We start from the raw sequence: 21,454 nt of genomic DNA, 5'->3' as shown, positions 1-21,454 counted from the left end.
AATAATATAAAGTACCTCGGTGTGACTTTAACCAAGCAAGTAAAAGATCTGTACAATAAGAACTTCAAGACACTGAGGAAAGAAATTGAAGAAGACCTCAGAAGATGGAAAGATCTCCCATGCTCATGGATTGGCAGGATTAATATGGTAAAAATGGCCATTTTACCAAAAGCAATCTACAGATTCAATGCAATCCCCATCAAAATACCAATCCAATTCTTCAAAGAGTTAGACAGAACAATTTGCAAATTCATCTGGAATAACAAAAAACCCAGGATAGCTAAAGCTATCCTCAACAATAAAAGGACTTCAGGGGGAATCACTATCCCTGAACTCAAGCAGTATTACAGAGCAATAGTGATAAAAACTGCATGGTATTGGTACAGAGACAGACAGATAGACCAATGGAATAGAATTGAAGACCCAGAAATGAACCCACATACCTATGGTCACTTGATTTTTGACAAAGGAGCCAAAACCATCCAATGGAAAAAAGATAGTATTTTCAGCAAATGGTGCTGGTTCAACTGGAGGGCAACATGGAGAAGAATGCAGATCGATCCATCCTTATCACCCTGTACAAAGCTTAAGTCCAAGTGGATCAAGGACCTCCACATCAAACCAGACACACTCAAACTAATAGAAGAAAAACTAGGGAAGCATCTGGAACACATGGGCACTGGAAAAAATTTCCTGAACAAAACACCAATGGCTTATGCTCTAAGATCAAGAATCGACAAATGGGATCTCATAAAACTGCAAAGCTTCTGTAAGGCAAAGGACACTGTGGTTAGGACAAAACGGCAACCAACAGATTGGGAAAAGATCTTTACCAATCCTACAACAGATAGAGGCCTTATTTCCAAAATATACAAAGAACTCAAGAAGTTAGACCGCAGGGAAACAAATAACCCTATTAAAAAATGGGGTTCAGAGCTAAACAAAGAATTCACAGCTGAGGAATGCCGAATGGCTGAGAAACACCTAAAGAAATGTTCAACATCTTTAGTCATAAGGGAAATGCAAATCAAAACAACCCTGAGATTTCACCTCACACCAGTGCGATTGGCTAAGATCAAAAACTCAGGTGACAGCAGATGCTGGCGAGGATGTGGAGAAAGAGGAACACTCCTCCATTGTTGGTGGGATTGCAGACTGGTAAAACCATTCTGGAAATCAGTCTGGAGGTTCCTCAGAAAATTGGACATTGAACTGCCTGATGATCCAGCTATACCTCTCTTGGGCATATACCCAAAAGATGCCTCAACATATAAAAGAGACACGTGCTCCACTATGTTCATCGCAGCCTTATTTATAATAGCCAGAAGCTGGAAAGAACCCAGATGCCCTTCAACAGAGGAATGGATACAGAAAATGTGGTACATCTACACAATGGAATATTACTCAGCTATCAAAAACAACGAGTTTATGAAATTCGTAGGCAAATGGTTGGAACTGGAAAATATCATCCTGAGTGAGCTAACCCAATCACAGAAAGACATACATGGTATGCACTCATTGATAAGTGGCTATTAGCCCAAATGCTTGAATTACCCTAGATCCCTAGAACAAACGAAACTCAAGACGGATGATCAAAATGTGAATGCTTCACTCCTTCTTTAAATGAGGAAAAAGAATACCCTTGGCAGGGAAGGGAGAGGCAAAGATTAAAACAGAGACTGAAGGAACACCCATTCAGAGCCTGCCCCACATGTGGCCCATACATATACAGCCACCCAATTAGACAAGATGGATGAAGCAAAGAAGTGCAGACCGACAGGAGCCGGATGTAGATCGCTCCTGAGAGACACAGCCAGAATACAGCAAATATAGAGGCGAATGCCAGCAGCAAACCACTGAACTGAGAATAGGTCCCCTATTGAAGGAATCAGAGAAAGAACTGGAAGAGCTTGAAGGGGCTCGAGACCCCAAAAGTACAACAATGCCAAGCAACCAGAGCTTCCAGGGACTAAGCCACTACCTAAAGACTATACATGGACTGACCCTGGACTCTGACCCCATAGGTAGCAATGAATATCCTAGTAAGAGCACCAGTGGAAGGGGAAGCCCTGGGTCCTGCTAAGACTGAACCCACAGTGAACTAGTCTATGGGGGGAGGGCGGCAATGGGGGGAGGGTTGGGAGGGGAACACCCATAAGGAAGGGGAGGGGGGAGCGGGATGTTTGCCCGGAAACCGGGAAAGGGAATAACACTCGAAATGTATATAAGAAATACTCAAGTTAATAAAAAAAAAAAAAAAAACAAGTAAATGGATAGAAAAAAAAAAACTAACAATCACTATTAATCATCAGGGTGGTGAATGTCTTTCTCCTCACCTATACCTGTCCCAACAGCCTCTGGAGGTGAGCCATGTGTTTTTGAATTATTTTGATTTTCTGGAAATGTACAGATGTTTTCTGGGAAAAAAAATGTCACAGGAAAAGTTGAAAGTCGCACTGTGGTGTTGCTTCTTACTGTTCACGAACATTTTGTCTCCCATGGTATAGCTGGTTCCTCAGGGTTGAATGTATCTAACACCAGTTGTGATGGCCCTTGCAAGACCTTTAGGACAGAGCAGGCCTAATAATAACCCCTTTGAGGGCTTTGAGGAGGTTTACAAGACTCAGGAAGCTCTTGATATCCTCATTAAGTGTTGACTAGATTTTCACGAGACCCCTTCTGGAGATTACAGTGGGAGTCTTCCATGGTGTAGCTGCCGGTAAGATACCCGGAGGACTTTCCAGTTGTGTTGCTGCCTTTGAGTCATTTATGTTCCTGTTAAGTAAACCCAATAAACTCATTTGTTTCCCAAAAAAAAAAAAAAAAAAGAATAAAACATTGAAATACCACAACTGACACTGTATAAAGTTACATCTTGTATACCATGAAAGGGTACAACCTTTTCCACCCAGTGGTCACAGCAAGAAGGCACAAGGCTTTCAATCAGCATCATTGTACCAAATCTGCAATTCCTGACAGCATCAGTTTCTCTATATGTGTAAACGAATCTCTATTTGGGTTTATTCAGATGTTCAACCCTGAAGACTCTAAGATATTACAATCTATTTGACTGCACTACAAAATGTGGCCATTTCATATTACCAGACTTTAAATAGTATCATTTTAAATTGAATTTATTTTAACTGACAAAAACCACATTTAACATAAATTTATTAGTTAATGGGCCCCTTATCTATAAATGAACACATTATGTCTTTATTAAATCATAGAAAATTGCATTATCAAACTGATTATTTTATTGTTAAAGCTTCTAGCTGTAATACACACACACACACACACACACACACACACACACACACACACACACACACACGTACATAATGTGACCCAACAATGTTGTAACACTCAGGCATCAGTTCAGAACTTTTCCTAATCGGCATCCCTTCCTTATCCTCTTACATGCCTGTTCTCCATGAGTTCCTGCTAAATTCAGTTCAATGCCCACCTTTTCTATGATCAACACTTTATGTTCATTACACGAGTGAGAGCTTGCAGTATGTAGATTTCTGTGTCTGGTTCATTTAATTTCACCTAACAATCTCTAGTTTCATCCACATTGCTTCAGAACAGAATGAATTTCATTCTATGTTACATTTTAAATAAAAGTTTCAATTGATAGACATATTGTTTGCTTCCATGCCTTAGTTCTTGTAATGTGTCCTGCAAAACAAAACAAAAGTTGGACAGGGTGCAAAGGTCTCTTTGATAGCAGTTAAATAACTGGAATGAGACTGAACATATATGTAAATTCTGTTTTGAAAACCTACATACCACTTTCTATATACTGTACTAATTGCATTCGCAGTTTTGATTTCTCCACAGGCCCATCACATGAAAACTTTTCTTTGTATTTTTTAAAAAACCCATCCTTATCACATGGATTATCACATTATGCTTTTCATTTGCATATCCTTGGGGATTACTGACTTTTAGCAGGTTTTTGTTCTTTTCATATATTTTTTGAGTATCTTTATGCCATATTATTCTTGGGGAGAGAAGAGAACTGGTCTATATTTCAGTGAAAGTGTTTAGGACTATACAAGCAGAAAGAAACAGGGAGTTGGGAGCAGGAATAAGATAAGAAATATTGAACAGACACTGGGTTAAGAGTCTCTGATTCCAGAATTAGACAAAAAAATCTATTCTCATTGGTCAGTTTAAAACTCTAACACTGAGCAAGCTCCTTTAACTTATTTTTACAGGAAATGAAATTATTTTTTGCTGTATGGTAGGTGTGAGTGTTCTAATTCCTATTGTTTATCTTTCTCACACTTACTATCAAGTGAGTTATTCAATGGATTATTTCTTGTCTGTCTTTCTGAACTAATACAAATAAGGTCCTAAGTTCTGAAATTATATTTGAATTCTCTATTGAATTGCTTGTGACTGTCTGAAACAGTCCATGGTCAAGTTGCTCTATCAGTTATGGGCTGGTGTATAAGAGAATTGGCATCATAAGGAAATGAAAGAATATAAATCTAAGAGCATAATGCCATGCACAGTTCAGACACTTAAGGATCAGAGAAATTGAGGCAGACAAGGATTCAAATTCTGGCAGTTGCAGTAATTAACAGTATGAATTTGCACTCCCTTAGTTGTCAAATGGGTAGGAAAGCTGATTCAGAAAGAAACCCATCATTAACTGTGTCCTCAAGGTGAGGTATGTAAGTGGGTTAAATAATGTCTGGTAAAAACTGAACACACAGCAACAATTTAAATATTTCAGAAAGACCTGACAAATGAGAACTGAAATTATATTGAGGCAAGCCTTTGATAGACAAACTGACCAATATGAAAGTCTATTGCCACCAGAGGCAATATGGGTACAAGTTTTCCACTGATGCTAGTATAACTATAGGACATGTAAGAAAAACTCAAGATGTCTTAGGGATAAGCTCATAGGAAACTGATGCTTTAGGGCTTAGCGAGACATGGTCTTTATTCCTAAATGCATATGAAAATTCCCAAAGGGGACTTCCACATATCAAAATGATCATCTCTCACCCAGAGGCATTTTCATAAAACACGATGATACAGAATACACTACATTACTCTTTGTTTTTTATTTATACACAGAATACATTACATAAATCTTTGTTTTTTTTATTTTTATTCAGTCTCACAGTATGTTGTATTTAAGAAGTGAGATATCACAACATGAAAACTAGATTACCCTTAGCCATAGAGTCTTAAGGGGTAGACTCAGCCACATGCTCAGTCTGGTTACAGCTATTCATCCCAAAGTATATGTTCATCCTACTTTCCTCTGTTAGATGCTTGCAGTGATATTTTAAGAAAGCTCATGGAAGAATTATAAGCTTGCTAAACTGGCAATATTTACACAAAATACCAAACTAAAAAGTATAAAAATATTTTTAAATTCACTAAAGTGCTGAGATAGATTACACTGGATAATTTGACCTTTACATTTTATGAAAATAACAAAATTGTATTATATTTATTTTACCTTACTCTCTACTATATTTTCCTCAGGAGACATAAGAATAATAATGAAAAATTAGAAAAACCACTTCCACAGATTTGTCTCTACTTTATATAGCATACAAACATCCCGTAAATATTTAAGATGTTCTCATGAATTCAAAATTAATAATCTGTTAAAATATAAAAGAAATTTACCAAGAGTTTAACGTTTTAAATGTCAGAGTTTGCCTCAGGAGATTACTTGACTATTCCAGTTGCTTGTAGTTTTCAAACACTACTGCCCTGCCCAGAAAAGGCGGTACTACCAGCCCATTTCCAGTTTCCATTTCTACCTGCCTTTAGCTCCGAAAAGAGACCACTCTATCAGCTCCTTCCTGAGACTCTTGAATTTGCAAATAATACACACACACACACACACACACACACACACACACAATTCCTTTATGATTTGCCTTCTATGCACAAATGCTGGGTGCAGGTATCTTCTGCCTGAAAAAGCTGGCCTTTACCAATTTATTATCTCCATCTTTTGACCTGCCCTAAACTTAGTGGCTAGTCCATCCTAGTGCCTGCCAAAAACCCTTGGCCACCTGTCTGTAGGAAAGGCCTCATGCCTTAGCTCTATTACCATCCCTGCTCCCCAGGCCTTGTGTAATTGCTGAGTTCTTCCTCCAAAGCATGGCAGACCAAACCTCTCCTTCCCTGTATTTCCTCTTCTTCCTGGGATCAGGAAATCCTGCCTGTATCTTCCACCCAACAATTGGTCCTCCAGTTTTCTTTTCTGACAAATCAAGAACCAATTTGTGAACCAGGCCTTAGTATCTGAAACTTCCCTCAACATATTCCTAGGATCAGATGAAAGGAACGGTATATTATGTATGTTTTTGTTAGAAAGAATTGTTGATACCAATACTTATAGAATATGTGAAATGATGAAACAATTGGACAAATACAGTCAACTCTTGACTGTGGTCCAATGACAGTCTCAAGTGATTGCATGTTATGTTCTGCAATTAACTGTGTATACCAGAGTTTTCAATCAGAGTAAGTGTGCTGGTGTTTTCACACAAGTCTTTAATCTTGCCTAGCTCCTAGCCTAAAGAAAGCATGAAATCAGAGCAGGTAGCTCTATCAAAGGCAGACCTTGGAGACTAGGAGTAGAAAGCTAGCTGGATCACTCAGAGCAACTGGAGAAAGATCTGCCTTATTAGAAGAGAGCTACTTGAACTATTTACAACTTTTATAGATTGCTGAATGTGGTTATGAACACTAATTCTGCAACCACAAAACAACTAGGACTGGGATAAATCAAAACTGTCTTTTCTGAGTCCCAAAAGGATGGGAAAAATCATTAAGAGCACAATATTCATTTATGAAAGAAATAGAACAAAACCTTGGGCACAGAATGACATGCAAGAGACAAATCAATGTTAAATAAATGCTGGGAAAAGAGGGGAAAATTAATAAAGGAACTATATTCTCTCCATGTTTAAGATGCAGAATTAGTCCTTACAAAACACCTTGGGTTGCTAGAGTAGATATCCCCATATGAAGTTCAGTTTCTTCAAAGGACTACAGAGCATGATGATGCATGTAAACATAGCTTCTGCTGAAAGACTGAGACATCAATTATCTTGCTTCACAAATTATGAGGAGCTGCTCCCACTGAAAGGGAGCCAATGAAGCTAACTTGTTCACAGTTGTCCACTCTCCTGGAGAGAGTAGAGAAGTGACTCATTGATGGGATTTTACTAACATAACAGACCATGATGTTTATTGAAAGTGGAGGGCAACACTGAAGGCCTGCTTTATGACTATGACTAACTCCCTATGAGAACGGTTGAAGCTAGTACTTAAACTGTAGCCCAATTCAACCTCTCTACTGCTCCATCTCAAATAATCTCTATATCATTTATTCACCATTGTTATCAATCACATTCCACAATGAAACTTCTGCTTAGAAATTTTCAGGCCCAAGTCCACTTCCTACAGCCTTTTCAGGAGACTTGGGGACAGAGACAGAATTAGTCTGAAGGAAGAAATTCTGCAGTAATTTTTAAAAGCATGACCACTGATTGGTTGAGTATGCTCCAAAACTTAACAATAGATAGACTGTTGATAAACTTACCATGGTAGATAACCCCAATTGTTAGTATTCCTCTGTGACAAACTGAGATGGAAATCCAGCAAATAAATAACCTCTGTCATTGTCATATCCCAAAGACTTGAATGACACAGCAGGATATTAAGTATCTTTAACAATTTTAAATTTGATGTTAGTCACAGGTGGTTTCTCAAACATTAAAGATAGACCTTGCCCAAATCAAAGAAGCAAACAAAACCTACAAAAGAAGGGACAATAGCATATTATATTGACAGTGTATAAGCTCCCATAGTCTACAATCTGAAACAACATCCATTTGAACTATCTAGGCGAGCAGATGTGGTCTGTTCTTTACTATTAAAGACTACTTCTTACCTCATTGCTGGAGCCCTCCAAGCCAATCAATGCTTCCCATTCAAAATCTTGCTCCACGCCCTAGTGACTTGTTTAATAATGAAAATTTAAAAGCTGAAAATAAAAAAAAACTGTTAAAGAGCTAGGACAGAAAGAAAAACAATGCATGCCAAGCAAGACATATGATATAGATATCATGTGTCAATATGAGTCCTGTGGAAGGGTGGACTTTTCCTCCTGAGGATGGAGGAGCAGAGAGAATGGAATACAATTTCATAAGAGAGAGTTGGATAGAAGAAGTTGAATGAGAGATGTGAAACCTACAGGCAAGAATATGCTTTTTTGCATTCTGTAGGCTTGGTACAATGGTAGGAGATATGTTGAAAGAACCAGGCTTGCTAGCAGATAGGGTCATATTAGATAATTGTGGAATCATCAAAAGAAGGAGGGACATAATTATCTTAGTGAGTGGAGAAAGGAAACTTGGTATCCAGAAGTATCTGAGTTGAAAGTCATTATGGAAATTAACATTTAGGAGCAAGGGGGATGCATCATCAGCAAAGCCATTATTAGAGATTGGTACACACCAGTGCTTCTCAATCAGATAGAATTTGACACTCTGGCACTTTACAAGTATAAAATTTTTTAAAAGATTTTTTGGCATTGATAATTTAGAAATCATGTACTCAACTAATAAGCCACAGGCAAAGATGCTGTAAAATAGACAATTTGTTAGAGCAAAACGTGTTTGGCTCAGAAAGGCAATAGCGGCGAAGTTGAGAGTATGTGACCTATATAGACAAAAAAAAATCAAGAGACTGAGAGGAAATGCTGTTCATTATAAAATATTCTGTCTCATATTAAGCTTGTTTTCAGATCAGATATTCTGGATACATAGTAGTCTTACAATCCTTCTGCATAATACATGGTAATAGTCTCTTTGTCCTTCTCCAATGAGTCTCATGGCTGTTTATTTCTGTTATATACCAGCTAAACCATTTTTTTAAAGAATGTGAATGACAGACTTGAGTAGACACTAGTCCTTGAGGATAAGAAGTTATTTTATTTGTTTTGCTGTTTTCTTATTTGCTTATTAATATTGCCACCCATAAAATGATGTACATGGATTTCAGGTTACAAATGAAATTTGACCAAAGTTCTGCTTAATACAGATTCACAAAGTCCATATAAGTGTCCCAAGACCATTTATCGTTTACAAAATTCATGATGTAGTGGACATTTATATTAATTGTCAAAATTTTCATATTAGTTTACTACTTGTTGTTTGCATGTGGCATGCCCTCCACAAATTCATGTATCCCAATAGTAGGCAAAAGTTGGTCTTAGTTTGTAGTGGCATTTGGGGGATTTTGCTGTTGTTGTTGTTGTTGTTGTTGTTTTGTTGTTGTTGTTTTGTTGTTGTTGTTTTGTTGTTGTTGTTTTGTTTTAATTTTAGGAAACCAGACCTCCTAATTAGGCCTTATTTCAGTCAACTCTAACTCTCTATCTATCTATCTATATATCTATCTATCTATCTATCTATCTATCTATCTATCTATCTCTTTCTCTTTCTTTGCTTTTTCTGGTATAAGATGTGAACAGTTGACATCACTTCCAACTATGCAATAGCATATATTTAAAATGACTAAAAACTCAGAGGAAATGCCAGATATTAGTATTTTTTATCTCCGAAAAGAAACTCTGCAAATATGTATTATACATCCTGACCATGTTTATAAATAAATACACTTCACACAAGCACAAGCTTAGATCAATAGGATAACTACCTTTTTTTATACCAGGCCAGTCAGAAAAGAAAAGTACAGAACCCAGGAATTGAGAAAAGTCAAATCCTAAAAGAGAGTAGCCAGTATTATTAAACCCCAGTTGACCCTTAAGTACCTTATTTAAGAAACTCAAAGCAACTTAGTTAAAAAAGAAAAATGGGAACTGAGAACAGATGCCTTAACTAAAAGAGATTGTTTATAGCCCAGCAAGAAAATCACCTGTTGTTGCAAATGAACAAATATTTATTAGAGAAAACTAAGTAAGGGCTAATGAACAGACATAACATTCCTTTTTATGCCCTTGATACATCCCAAAATTACCAATTTCCATTTTTTAACAAATTATAAATGTGATGTAAGCTAATTAATTTAGGTTCCTAAAGAGGCAGCTTTGGGAACTAAGTGAAAAGGATTTAATCTCATCACTGAATATAGAACTATCATCAGAAGAATGGGAAAATCCAATATAGAAGAAACACATATAAAGGTATGAAAATTCAAGAATTAAAATAAAATAAAATAAAAACCCCAAATTAAAATATACTGAATGGGGGTTGGGGATTTAGCTCAGTGGTAGAGCTCTTGCCTAGCAAACGCAAGGCCCTGGGTTTGGTCCCCAGCTCTGAAAAAAAGAACCAAAAAAATATATATATACTGAATGAATTTAACAGCTAAATTTATCCATCCTCAATTCCCAACAATGGAAAGTATCCAAGATGAAGAATAGTGAAGAATAGCAGGAGAAACAGCAGCAGCAGCAGCAACAACAAAACAACAATGACAGCAACAATCAACAAAAAGAGTTATAACTGAGATGCCTGAAAAATATCAAACTGTAAAACACACGTGTATTGAAATGCAAGAGAAACAGATTAAAAGAAAACATTGAAAAGAAATAACAATTAACTTCCTAAATTTTACAAAAGCCAGATACATAGATTTTAATTTGGGAGCTGAGCACCACTATATATACATATATATATATATATATATATATATATATATATATATATATATATATATATATATGGAGAGAGAGAGTGAGAGAGAGAGTGAGAGAGAGAGAGAGTGAGAGAGAGAGAGAAACAGAGACAGAGACAGAGACAGAGAGATTTTCTATACAGAGGTATAATATAAATCAAATTATTGAAAACTGATGAAAAAGGACAAATACTGAAAGCACACAGAATAATGATGAGATATTATATAGGGAAGATGGAAGCATTTCTAGAGCACTTGCCATTAGGGTCACTTCACTAAGTAACAAAAATGCCCTCTCTACAGAGGATCAGCATCACTAAACAATCTGTTGAGGGTCCAATTGAGAAATATAAATTAGCTCCTCTCTTTGATCTAGGACCTCTGCCTTCTCCTTCCCTTGGTTATTGGCACTGCTGGTTCTCAAGCTTTCAGATTTTGGTTTAATTTTGTAAATTAAACCAGAGTGTGCCTTGCAAGTCAGATTGCAAATGACTTCTTACCTCAGTATTATCATAAGTCCATTCTCATGTGTTCTGTTCATCTGCATAACCCTTAAAAATATATTTCCTACACTAAACTATAAATTCATAGAAGCAATGTAAACCTCATCCTTTACTACTTTTTATCTTATGTATGTGAGTATTTTGCTCAAAAATGTATAAATGAAAAGAATGTGTGCAGTACTTGGTGAGAACAGAATTAAGTACTAGAACCCTCGTGGCTGGAATTCTAGATGGTTATAAATAATCATTTGAGTGCTGGGAACTGAACCCTATTTCTGGGCAAGAGCAGCAGATGTTCTTAACCATTCGAACATCTCTCCATTCACAACAGTACTTTTAAAGAGACAGTCTAGTTTTAAATTGATGTGAAAAAAATATACTTAGAGTCCTTTATGTGTGGAGGAATTCTAATCTAGCAACAAGGCTGAACTGGCAAGAAATCATATCCAAAGACCTTCTAAATCTATGTGATCAAGCTGTAATGACACACTAGAAACCACTAATCTCTCTGGCATTCCCTTAGTATATACCTTTAATCCCAAACAATGTAATCTATGAGGGGCAGACAAAGTGATGCATCAGAGAAAGGTTTGACAGAATGAGTCAGTGCTAGGATATGCCCAACTTTCAGAAGAAGAAAAGAGAGGATATATCAGAGCAGTGCAGAGAGAGTGCAAGGCAGTCAGTAGTTTTGTTGAGTTGAATTTGTGAGTTCAGTTCAGTTAGTACACCTCATGCAGTCCAGGTCAGCAAAGACAGTTAAATACAGAGAATAAGAGCCATAAAGTTGTAACAAATTTCTAAAATTAGTTTGAGACCAACCAGAGCAATTCAATGAGAAGCCAAGCAAAGCCAGATTTAATCAGGCAGCTTTGAGAGGAGTTTGAGATAGAACAGCTGAATTGAATGAGACAGTCAGAGCTCAGAGAGAACTACAGGGAGCTTATTCAGCAGTAAGCCTCTGAAATCACAATTACATGTGGCAAACAAATGTTACATTTACATTTAGGTATATGCTCAAGAGTAGTAGATCAATCTTGAGGTAGATCAATTCCCAGCTTCCTGAGGAATTGCCACACTGATCTTTGTATTCACTATGCAAATTTATACCCAATAATAAATGAGTGATCCCTTACTTTGTATCCTGGACAACATAATCTGTCCCTTATTTTATTGATCTACAATATTATAACTAGTATAAGATGGCATTTGCTTTTTATTTTACTGACGACTAAGCATGTTAATTCTTTTGGGACCATAAAAAGATTTTCTGCAATAATGAGGATTAAAAGAATTAAAAAGTGGCTTTTCATTTTATTGATGACTATTAAAGTTAATGTTCTTGGGGGAGGTACAATAAAGAAATTTTATATAATATTGAAGATTATTATAATAAAACAGTGGTGAGGTGGACTTGGGACTCATCTCTCCTATGTATGAACACCATCTCCCTTCCAGTCTGCACTTGGATTGGGCAGATCAGTCTGTCTTCCACCCTCTCTTAACACCACAAAGTCTCTAGGGCTTCCAGGAGATCTGCTGCAATGCAATGACACAGGAGGCAGGTTCCAGACAGAGACACCCAGGCCCACTAACACCAGAGATAACAAGATGGCAAGAGGCAAGCACAAGATCATGAGCAACAGAAGCCTATATTTGACACTATCAAAACCCAGTTGTCCCACCACAGTGAAAAAGCATAATGCTGACCTAAAATCCCTTCTCATGAAGATAATGGAGATCTTTAAGGAGGAGATAAATAATTCACTAAATGAAATACAGGAAATCATGTTTAAACCAGTAGACGCCCTTAAAGTCAAAACAAATAAATCTCTGAAAAAAAATACAGGAAAACACAATCAAACAGGTGAGGAGTTGACCAAAGCAGTTCAAAACCTAAAAATGGAAGTGGAACACTAAAGAAATCACTAATAGAGGCAACTCTGGAAATGGAACACCTCAGAAAGAGGTCAGAAGCTACAGATGAAAGCATCAACAACAGAATACAAGACACACAAGAAAGAATCTTAGGCATAGAAGATATGGCATACAAGATACCATAGGAGTTAATGACAAAACAGTCCAAGAAAATACAAAGCATATTAAACTTCTAACCCAAAACATTCAGGAAATCCAGGACACAATGAAAAGGCCAAATCTAAGAACAAGAGGAATAGAAGAAAGTGAAGATTTCCGGCTCAAAGGGCCAGAAAACGTATTCAACAAAATCATAGAAGAAAACTTCCTCAACCTAAAGAAAGGGATGGCCATACATATACAAGAAGCCTATAGAACACCAAATAGTTTGGAACAGAACAGACAATCCTCTCACTACATAATAATCAAAACACTCAATTCACAGAACAAAAAAGAATATTAAAAGCTGCAAGAGAAAAAGGTCAAATCACATATAAAGGTGAACCTTTATACCAGACATCTCAACAGAGACAGTAAAAGCCAGAAGAGCCTAGACAGAGGCCATGAAAACCATAAGAGAACAAAGATACCAGCCCAGGCTACTATACCCAGTAAAACTCTCAATCAACATAAATGGAGAAACCAAAATATTCCATGACAAAATCAAATTTTAATGATATTTATCTACTAATCCAGTGCTACAGAGAATTCTAAAAGAAAAATTTCAACACACGGAGAATATCTACACCAAAGAAAAAAACAAGACATTAATCATCTTACAACATACCCAAAAGGAAAGAATGACACATACATAAACACCAACACCAATATAACAGGAACTAACAATCATCTGTCTTTAATATCTCTCAACATCAATGGACTCAATTTCCCAATAAAAAGACATGTTAAGAGACTGGACACTCAAGCAGGATCAAAATTTTTGCTACATTCAAGAAACACACCTCAATAACAAAAACAGACAATACCTCACAGTAAAAGACTGGAAAAAAGATTTCCCAGCAAATGGGAGTTTCCATTATAGTATCCAATAAAATAGCCAAAATTTATCAAACAAGATAAGAAAAAAACACTTTATATTCATCAAAGGAAAAATCCATCAAGATGAAATCTCAATTCTGAAAATCTATGCCCCAAATGGAAGGGAACCTACATTCATTTAAAAAAAAACTTTACTAAAGCTCAACACAGATTTAACCTCACACAATAATAGTGTGAGGATTCAACATCCAACTCTAAACAATGGGTAGGTCATTGAAATAGTAACTAAACAGAGACACAGTGAAGCTATGAAGGTATGAACCAAGTAGATTTAACAGATACATACAGAACATTTTGTCCTAAAACAAAAGAATATACCTTCCTTTCAGCACCTGACAAGATCTTCTCCAAATTGACCTTATAACTGGTTACAAAACAAGCCTCAACCTATACAAGAAGATTGAAATAATCCCATGTGTCCTATCAGAATACTAAGGCTAGACAATAAAAACAAGAGAAAGCCCACATACATGTTGAGACAGAACAACTCTCTATGCAATAACTTGGTCAGGGAAGAAATATTTTCTAGAATAAAAACAAACAAACAAAAAAAAACAAAGACACAGCATATCCAAACTTATGGGACACAATTAAACCACTGTTAAGAGGAAAACTCATAGTACTAAGTGCTCTGGCAAAGAAATTGGAGAGATCCTACACTAGCAACATAACAGCACACTTGAAAGCCCTAGAACAAAAGAGAGTAAATACACCCAAGAGGAGTACAATAGTAGGAAGAGATCAAACTCAGGGTAGCAATCACCCAATTATAAACAAAGAGAATAATACAAAGAATCAACAAAACCGAGAGCTGGTTCTTTGAGAAAATCAAAAAGATAGACAAATCCTTAGCCAAACTAACTAATGGGCACAGAGACAGTATCCAAATTAACAAAATCAAAAATGAAAAGGGAGACAACAACAGAAACAGGAAATTCAAAAACTCATTAGATTTTTACTACATAAGCCTTTACTCAACAAAATTGAAAAATCTAGATGAAATGGATGAGGGTATTTTTCTTTTGAGAGATCATCTCTTTATTAGAATAAAATGCTTTTGCCAAAATTATGGAGAATCATATTTATAATATTAAATTTTCTGCAATATATTTCAGCAACATAAATTTGTCATTGGTCTCTGCCTACCTTCATATTTTCTGCATTGAATGAAGACAGGGAGCATCCCCTTCAGCTATTCTTATGTGAATGTAAAATAGAAAAGGTAAGCTGCAAACATCATTCAGATACAGTTCATTTACATCTGCAGCATCACACTATCAATTTGATTCCAGTATCCCTGTTCTGCATCGAATTCCTTTCAGATATCCTACTATGGACAGAGGATGTTAGCAGACATCTTTCCTATTTAAAATTTTCTTCCATATCCTTTATTTTTATTACCCAGAAAACACACACACACACACACACACACACACACACACACACACAACACACACACACGCACACGCACAATCATATTTTAAAATATTTGACATTCTCATACATTTATATAACAAATTTAAGTAGCTTTTTCCCTCATTCCTCTCTCACACCTCCTCTCCATATTCCTCTGGAGGCTTTCTTCTCAACAAGTTTCTCTAGTGTAGTCTGTGGAATTTAATTAGGTTCTTGCCAGGGGGGGGGGTGTTGTATTTATGTTGCATCATTGAAAAAATGAACTAACATCTCATGTGTATATCTGTCCATCTTTACTATTTCATAGGAGTCTTTGTACAGATGTATATACAAGAAGATTGCTTTTCTGGAGGCTTTTTAAAGTAGTTATTTGTAAAAGTAACTTCTATTCGCCTGATGTAATTGTCTTCTCTGAGGGTTGCTGCCTCTGTCTGCTAACCAAGCCTAGTCCTGGAAGCTTCAAACCTACTTTTAATCTTATCTAGGCCTAAAATGTTTTCTGCCCCTGACACTTAATACTGAATAAGCTCTTCCTTGCTAGCTCTTTCTGAATTCTTATTGGCTGGCCAGCTCAGCTGTTCTAGCAGCATACACTTCCTGGTACAAAGACCACCACACATATACAGCAAACGACTGCCTGGTCTGGCTTCAGTGAGAGAAGATGCACCTGAACCCTGAGCAACTTGAGACCTTAGGGAGTGGAGAAGCCTGGCAGGGGATATCCTCTTAGAGATAGTGAGGAGGAAAAATGGGAAAAGGAACTGTGGGATGGTGGACCAGGAGGGGAGCAAGGAAAGGACTGTTAAAAAAAGTACAAGAATAAAAATAAATAAATAAACAAACAAACAAATAAATGTCAACCATGCATAAATGTTGCAGCATATCTGACCATATTCGGAACCTCAAGACTGTATTATTTTCTTAAATACCTTGTTTCTAGTTTTACTGTGCCTCTGTCCTTAGTACAAACCTTTAATCCCAAGTAATGAAGGTAAAGTTAATTTGTAGAAGAAATCACCCATGTTTGAAAGTGAAGTCTAATTGCGTGTGCAGACAAAATGATGAATCAGAATAGGATATACTCAACTCTCAGAACAAGAAAGGGGTGAAGGGGGCTACTTAAGAGAAACAGCACAAAGAGAAATAGGAGGAAGAATTTTTACAAGGACAGTTGTACAGAGGCATGTTGCAGAGAGAAAGAGCATGCTAGTCACAGGTAAAGACAGAATAAGACTGAGAATGAGGAAGATCTAGAAGACTAGAATATATTGCCAGAGTTAAAGCTTTGAAGTTAAGCAGATCAAAAGCTAAGAGGCCAAGAGAGAAGCCAGTTTGAATCAATGTAGAAATGGATGACATTTTAGACAGATACCACACACCAAAGTTAAATCAAAGTTGGATAGCATGTAAACTCTCTAAAGAGTCCCATATCAGCTAAGGAAATAGAAGAAACCTCCCAACTGAAAGAAGCCAAGGGCCAGAAGGCTTTAGTGCAGAATTCTACAAAATCTTCAAAGAAGAACTAATATTAGTACTCTTCAAACTATTGCATACAATAGAAACAGAAGCAACATGACCTAATTCATTCTATAAAGTCACAGTTACTCTGATACCTAAACCACACAAAGATCCAACAAAGAAAGTGAACTACATACTAGTTTTCTTAATGATTAATGCAAAAATACTCAATAAATTTCTGGCAACCCAATCCAAGAATACATCACCACCATCATTCACCATGATCAAGTAGATACCTTCACAGGGATACAGTATGGTTCAATATATGAAAGCCCATTAAATTTCAAAGAATATAATTCATAGAATTATTAGCTATATGTTAAAAGTATTGAGGAAATGAGGGATCAAAGGACTTACCTAAACTTGATTAAAGCAATATATAGCAAATGATAAGCCAATATCAAATTAAATGGAGAGGTAATGGAAGCAATCCCACTAAAATCAGGAACAAGACAAGGCTGCCCACTCTCTCAATATCTATTCAACATAGTACTCAAAGTTCTAGACAAATCAATTAGACAATAAAAGGAGATCAAGGAGATACAAATTGGAAAAGAAGTCAAGGAATCACTATTTGCAAATGGTATGATAGTGTACACAAGAGACCCCAAAAATCTACCAGAGAATGTTTACAACTAGTAAACAACTTTATCAAAGGAGGTAGATATAGAATTAACTCAAACAAATCAGTAACCTTCCTTTATACAAATGACAAACAGCCTGAGAATGAAATTAGGTAAACAACACCCTTCGCAATAGTGGCAAATAGTATAAAATATCTTAGTGTAAGTCTTACCAAACAAGTGAAAAATCTGTACGACAAGAACTTCAAATCCCTGAAAGATGAAATCAATGAACACTTTAGAAGATGGAAAGATTTCCCATGCTCATTGGTAGGATTAACATACTAAAAATGGCCATCCTACTAAAAGCAATCTACAGGTTCAATGTAATCCCCATCAAGATTACAACACAGTTCTTCATAGACATAGAAAGAGCAATTCTAAATTTCATATGGAAAAACAAAAAACCCAGAATAGCAAAAACGATTCTTAACAATAAAAGAAATTCTAGGATAAAGCGAAAGACAATTGGATCAGTGAAATAGAATTAGAGATGAAGCCATAAACCTACCAACATATAGACACTTGATCTTCTTCAAAGAAGCTAAAAATAAAGTGGAAAAGAGAAGCATCTTCAATAAATGGTGCTAGTCCAACTGGAAGTCAGTATGTAGAAAACCTATGATAGATCCATATTTATCACCTTGCACAAAGCTCAAGTCCAATTGGATTAAGGATCTCTGCATAAAACTAGAGACATTGAATTGAATAGTAGTGGGAAAAGGCCTAGAACACATTGACACAGAGGAAAATTTCCTAAACAGAACTACAACGGCTCAGGCTCAAAGATCAACAATTTTGTGAAACTGAAAGCTTTTGTAAGGCAAAAGACACAGTCAACAACAAATCAGCAACCTACAAATTGGAAAAAAATCTTTGCAAACCCCACATCCAATACAGGACTAATATCCAAAATATATAAAGAACTCAAGAAGCTAACCTCCAAAAAAAAAAGAAAAGAAAAGAAAAGAAAAACAAAAGAAAGGAAAAACAAAACAGAACAAAACAACCCAGTTAAAAAGTGGGGCACAGAGCAAAACAGAGAATTCTGAACTGAGTAATCTCAAATGGCAGAGAAGCACCTAAAGAAAGGTTTAACATCCTTAGTCATCATGGAAATGCTAATCAAACTGACCCTGAGATTGCATCTCACACCAATCAGAATGGATAAGATCAAAAACTCAGGTAACAGCAGATGCTGGTAAGGATATAGAGAATGAGGAACACTACTCCATTGCTGGTGGTAATACAAGCTAGTACAACCACTTTGGAAATCAATCTGATAGTTCCAGAAAATTGGAAATAATTTTACATGAAGACCCAGCTATACCAAAAGACTAACACAATTTTGGGCATATACCCAAAAGATCCTCCAACATACAAAGAAACATGCTCCACTATGTTTATAGTAGCTTTATTTATAATAGCCAGGAGCTGGAAATAACCCAGATGTCCCTCAAAGGAAGAGTGGACACAGAAAATATGGTACATTTACACAGTGGAATACTACTCAGCTATTAAAAGTGACTATTTCATAAGTTTTTCAGTCAAGTGGATGGAACTAGAAAATATCATTCCAAGTGAGGTACCCAGACCCAAAAGGACATACATGGTGTGTACTCACTGATAAATGGATATTAGCCAAAACTCTCAGAATATCTATGATACAACTCACAGACCATATGAAGTTTAACAAGAAGAAAGGCCAAAGTGTGGATGCTTCAATCCCATTTAGAAGGGGAAACAAAATAATCATGGGAGGTAGATGGAAGGAGGGTCCTGAATGGAAGAGTTGAGGGGGAGGGAAATGGGAGTGTGTCAGATTCAGATATGGGAAGAGAAAGAGATAAGGCCAGAAGGCCAGGAGAATTAATAGAAATATATAGCAGTGGGGGTGGGGTGGGGTGGAGGAACAGGGGAACAACTAGAAAGTCCCAGAATCCAGGGATACAGGAGGGTTCCAAGACCCAATGGGGGTGACATTAGCCAAAATAACCAACAGAAATTGTTCCTGTCTAAAGGAAATGTAGGGACACAAAATGGAACACAGACTGAAGGAAAGGCCATCCAGAGACTGCCCCATCTTGTGATCTATCCCATCCACAGACACCAACCCCAACACTACTGCAGATGCCAAGAAGTGGCTGCAAACAGGAATCTACTATGGCTGCCCTCTGAGAGGTTCTGCCACCACCTCACTAAGACAGATGAAGATACTCACAGCTAACCATTGAACTGAGCTGATTCCAGGGACCCTAATTGAAAAGATAAGAAAGGACTGGGATCTGAAGAGGTTTGCAACCCAATAGGAAGAACAACAGTATCAACTAACTGGACCCCTCAGAGCTCCAAGGAACTAAACTACCAAACAAAGAGTATACATATGTGGGTCCATGACTCCTGCTACATATGTAGCAGAGGATGACCTTATCTGGCATGAGTAGGAGGGGAGATGCATGGTCCTGTGGAGATTTGTTTTCCCAGTAAAGAGGGATGCTAGAAGGTTGTGGCAAGAGTGGATGGATAGGTGGAGGAGTACCTTCCTAGAGACAAAGTGGAGGGGAGATGGGATGGGGACTTGTGGAGGGGAGACCAGAAAGGAGGATAACATTTGAAATGTATATAAATAAGTCAATAAAATACACATAAAATGAATAAAAGAGTAACAAAACAATACCAAAGCTCCTAATAAAAGTGCACTGTGATATAAAATATTGCCTTGTCACTCAGGAGTCCTTCTCTGGTTGATGGGATCCGAGTGCTTTCCTCACGTGATAGTTATGTAGCAGATGAACAATAAAATTTTCAAATTCAATATTAAAGCCATAATATCAGATTTGACACATCATCCTGGAGTTTAAACAATTAATCTTTGATACTGTATTTCTACTACATCTGCTCTCAGAAGAGTAACACAATTTTCAGTTTCTTCATTGTTGACCTTGGTGGCCATGATAATACCATTCAGTGTCCTCTGGAAATTTTATCTCAGTTTCTTATGTCCACTCCTGAGCTGCCCATTGTTGTTCATATGCAGGTAGCTTTTCTTTCTCTGTCTTGGAGGAGTGCCAGTTAAAAGACCTTGAGAGGCTTTTCTGGTGTTTCCTGACAGCCTCAGTACCAGCTACAATGAGGACATTTCAGTAGACTGCAGCCCCTGGTCTTTACTGAGGACTTCTCAGACACTTGTTTCCTCTCTTGAGGATTCTCTATTTAGATCTGTACTCTTATTTTTAAATTAGATTCTTTGTTGTCTTGATATTCAGCTTTTTTTTTTTTTTTGGTTCTTTTTTTTTTCAGAGCTGGGGACCGAACCCAGGGCCTTGCGCTTCCTAGGTAAGCGCTCTACCACTGAGCTAAATCCCCAGCCCCGCAGCTTTTTAATTTTATACATTTTAAATATTAGCCCTATAACAGATGTATAGTTGATAAAAGTACTTTTCTATTGCATAGCCTGGCAGATTGTCTGAGTGATGGAATCCTGTGCAATACAGAGATTTTTCAGTATTGTGAAATCCTAGTTGTGTTGTTTTTAGTGCCTGTGCTATCGGAGTTCTGTTCAGAAAGCCTTCTCCTGGGCCAATGAACTCAAGGCTATTTTCCACTTTTTCTTATATCAGTTCAGTATATCCAGTTTTATACTAAGATATTTGATATGTTTGGAGTTGAGTTTTGTGTAGATTAAAATCTCTTTGGATTCTTCTATAATCACACATTCAGTTTAAC

The sequence above is a fragment of the Rattus norvegicus genome, chromosome 6, assembly GCF_021556685.1.
Source record: "Rattus norvegicus strain SHRSP/BbbUtx chromosome 6, alternate assembly SHRSP_T2T, whole genome shotgun sequence".
Lineage (NCBI taxonomy): Eukaryota > Metazoa > Chordata > Mammalia > Rodentia > Muridae > Rattus > Rattus norvegicus.
The sequence above is the reverse complement of the archived record's forward strand: the minus strand, read 5'-3'. Positions refer to the sequence as shown.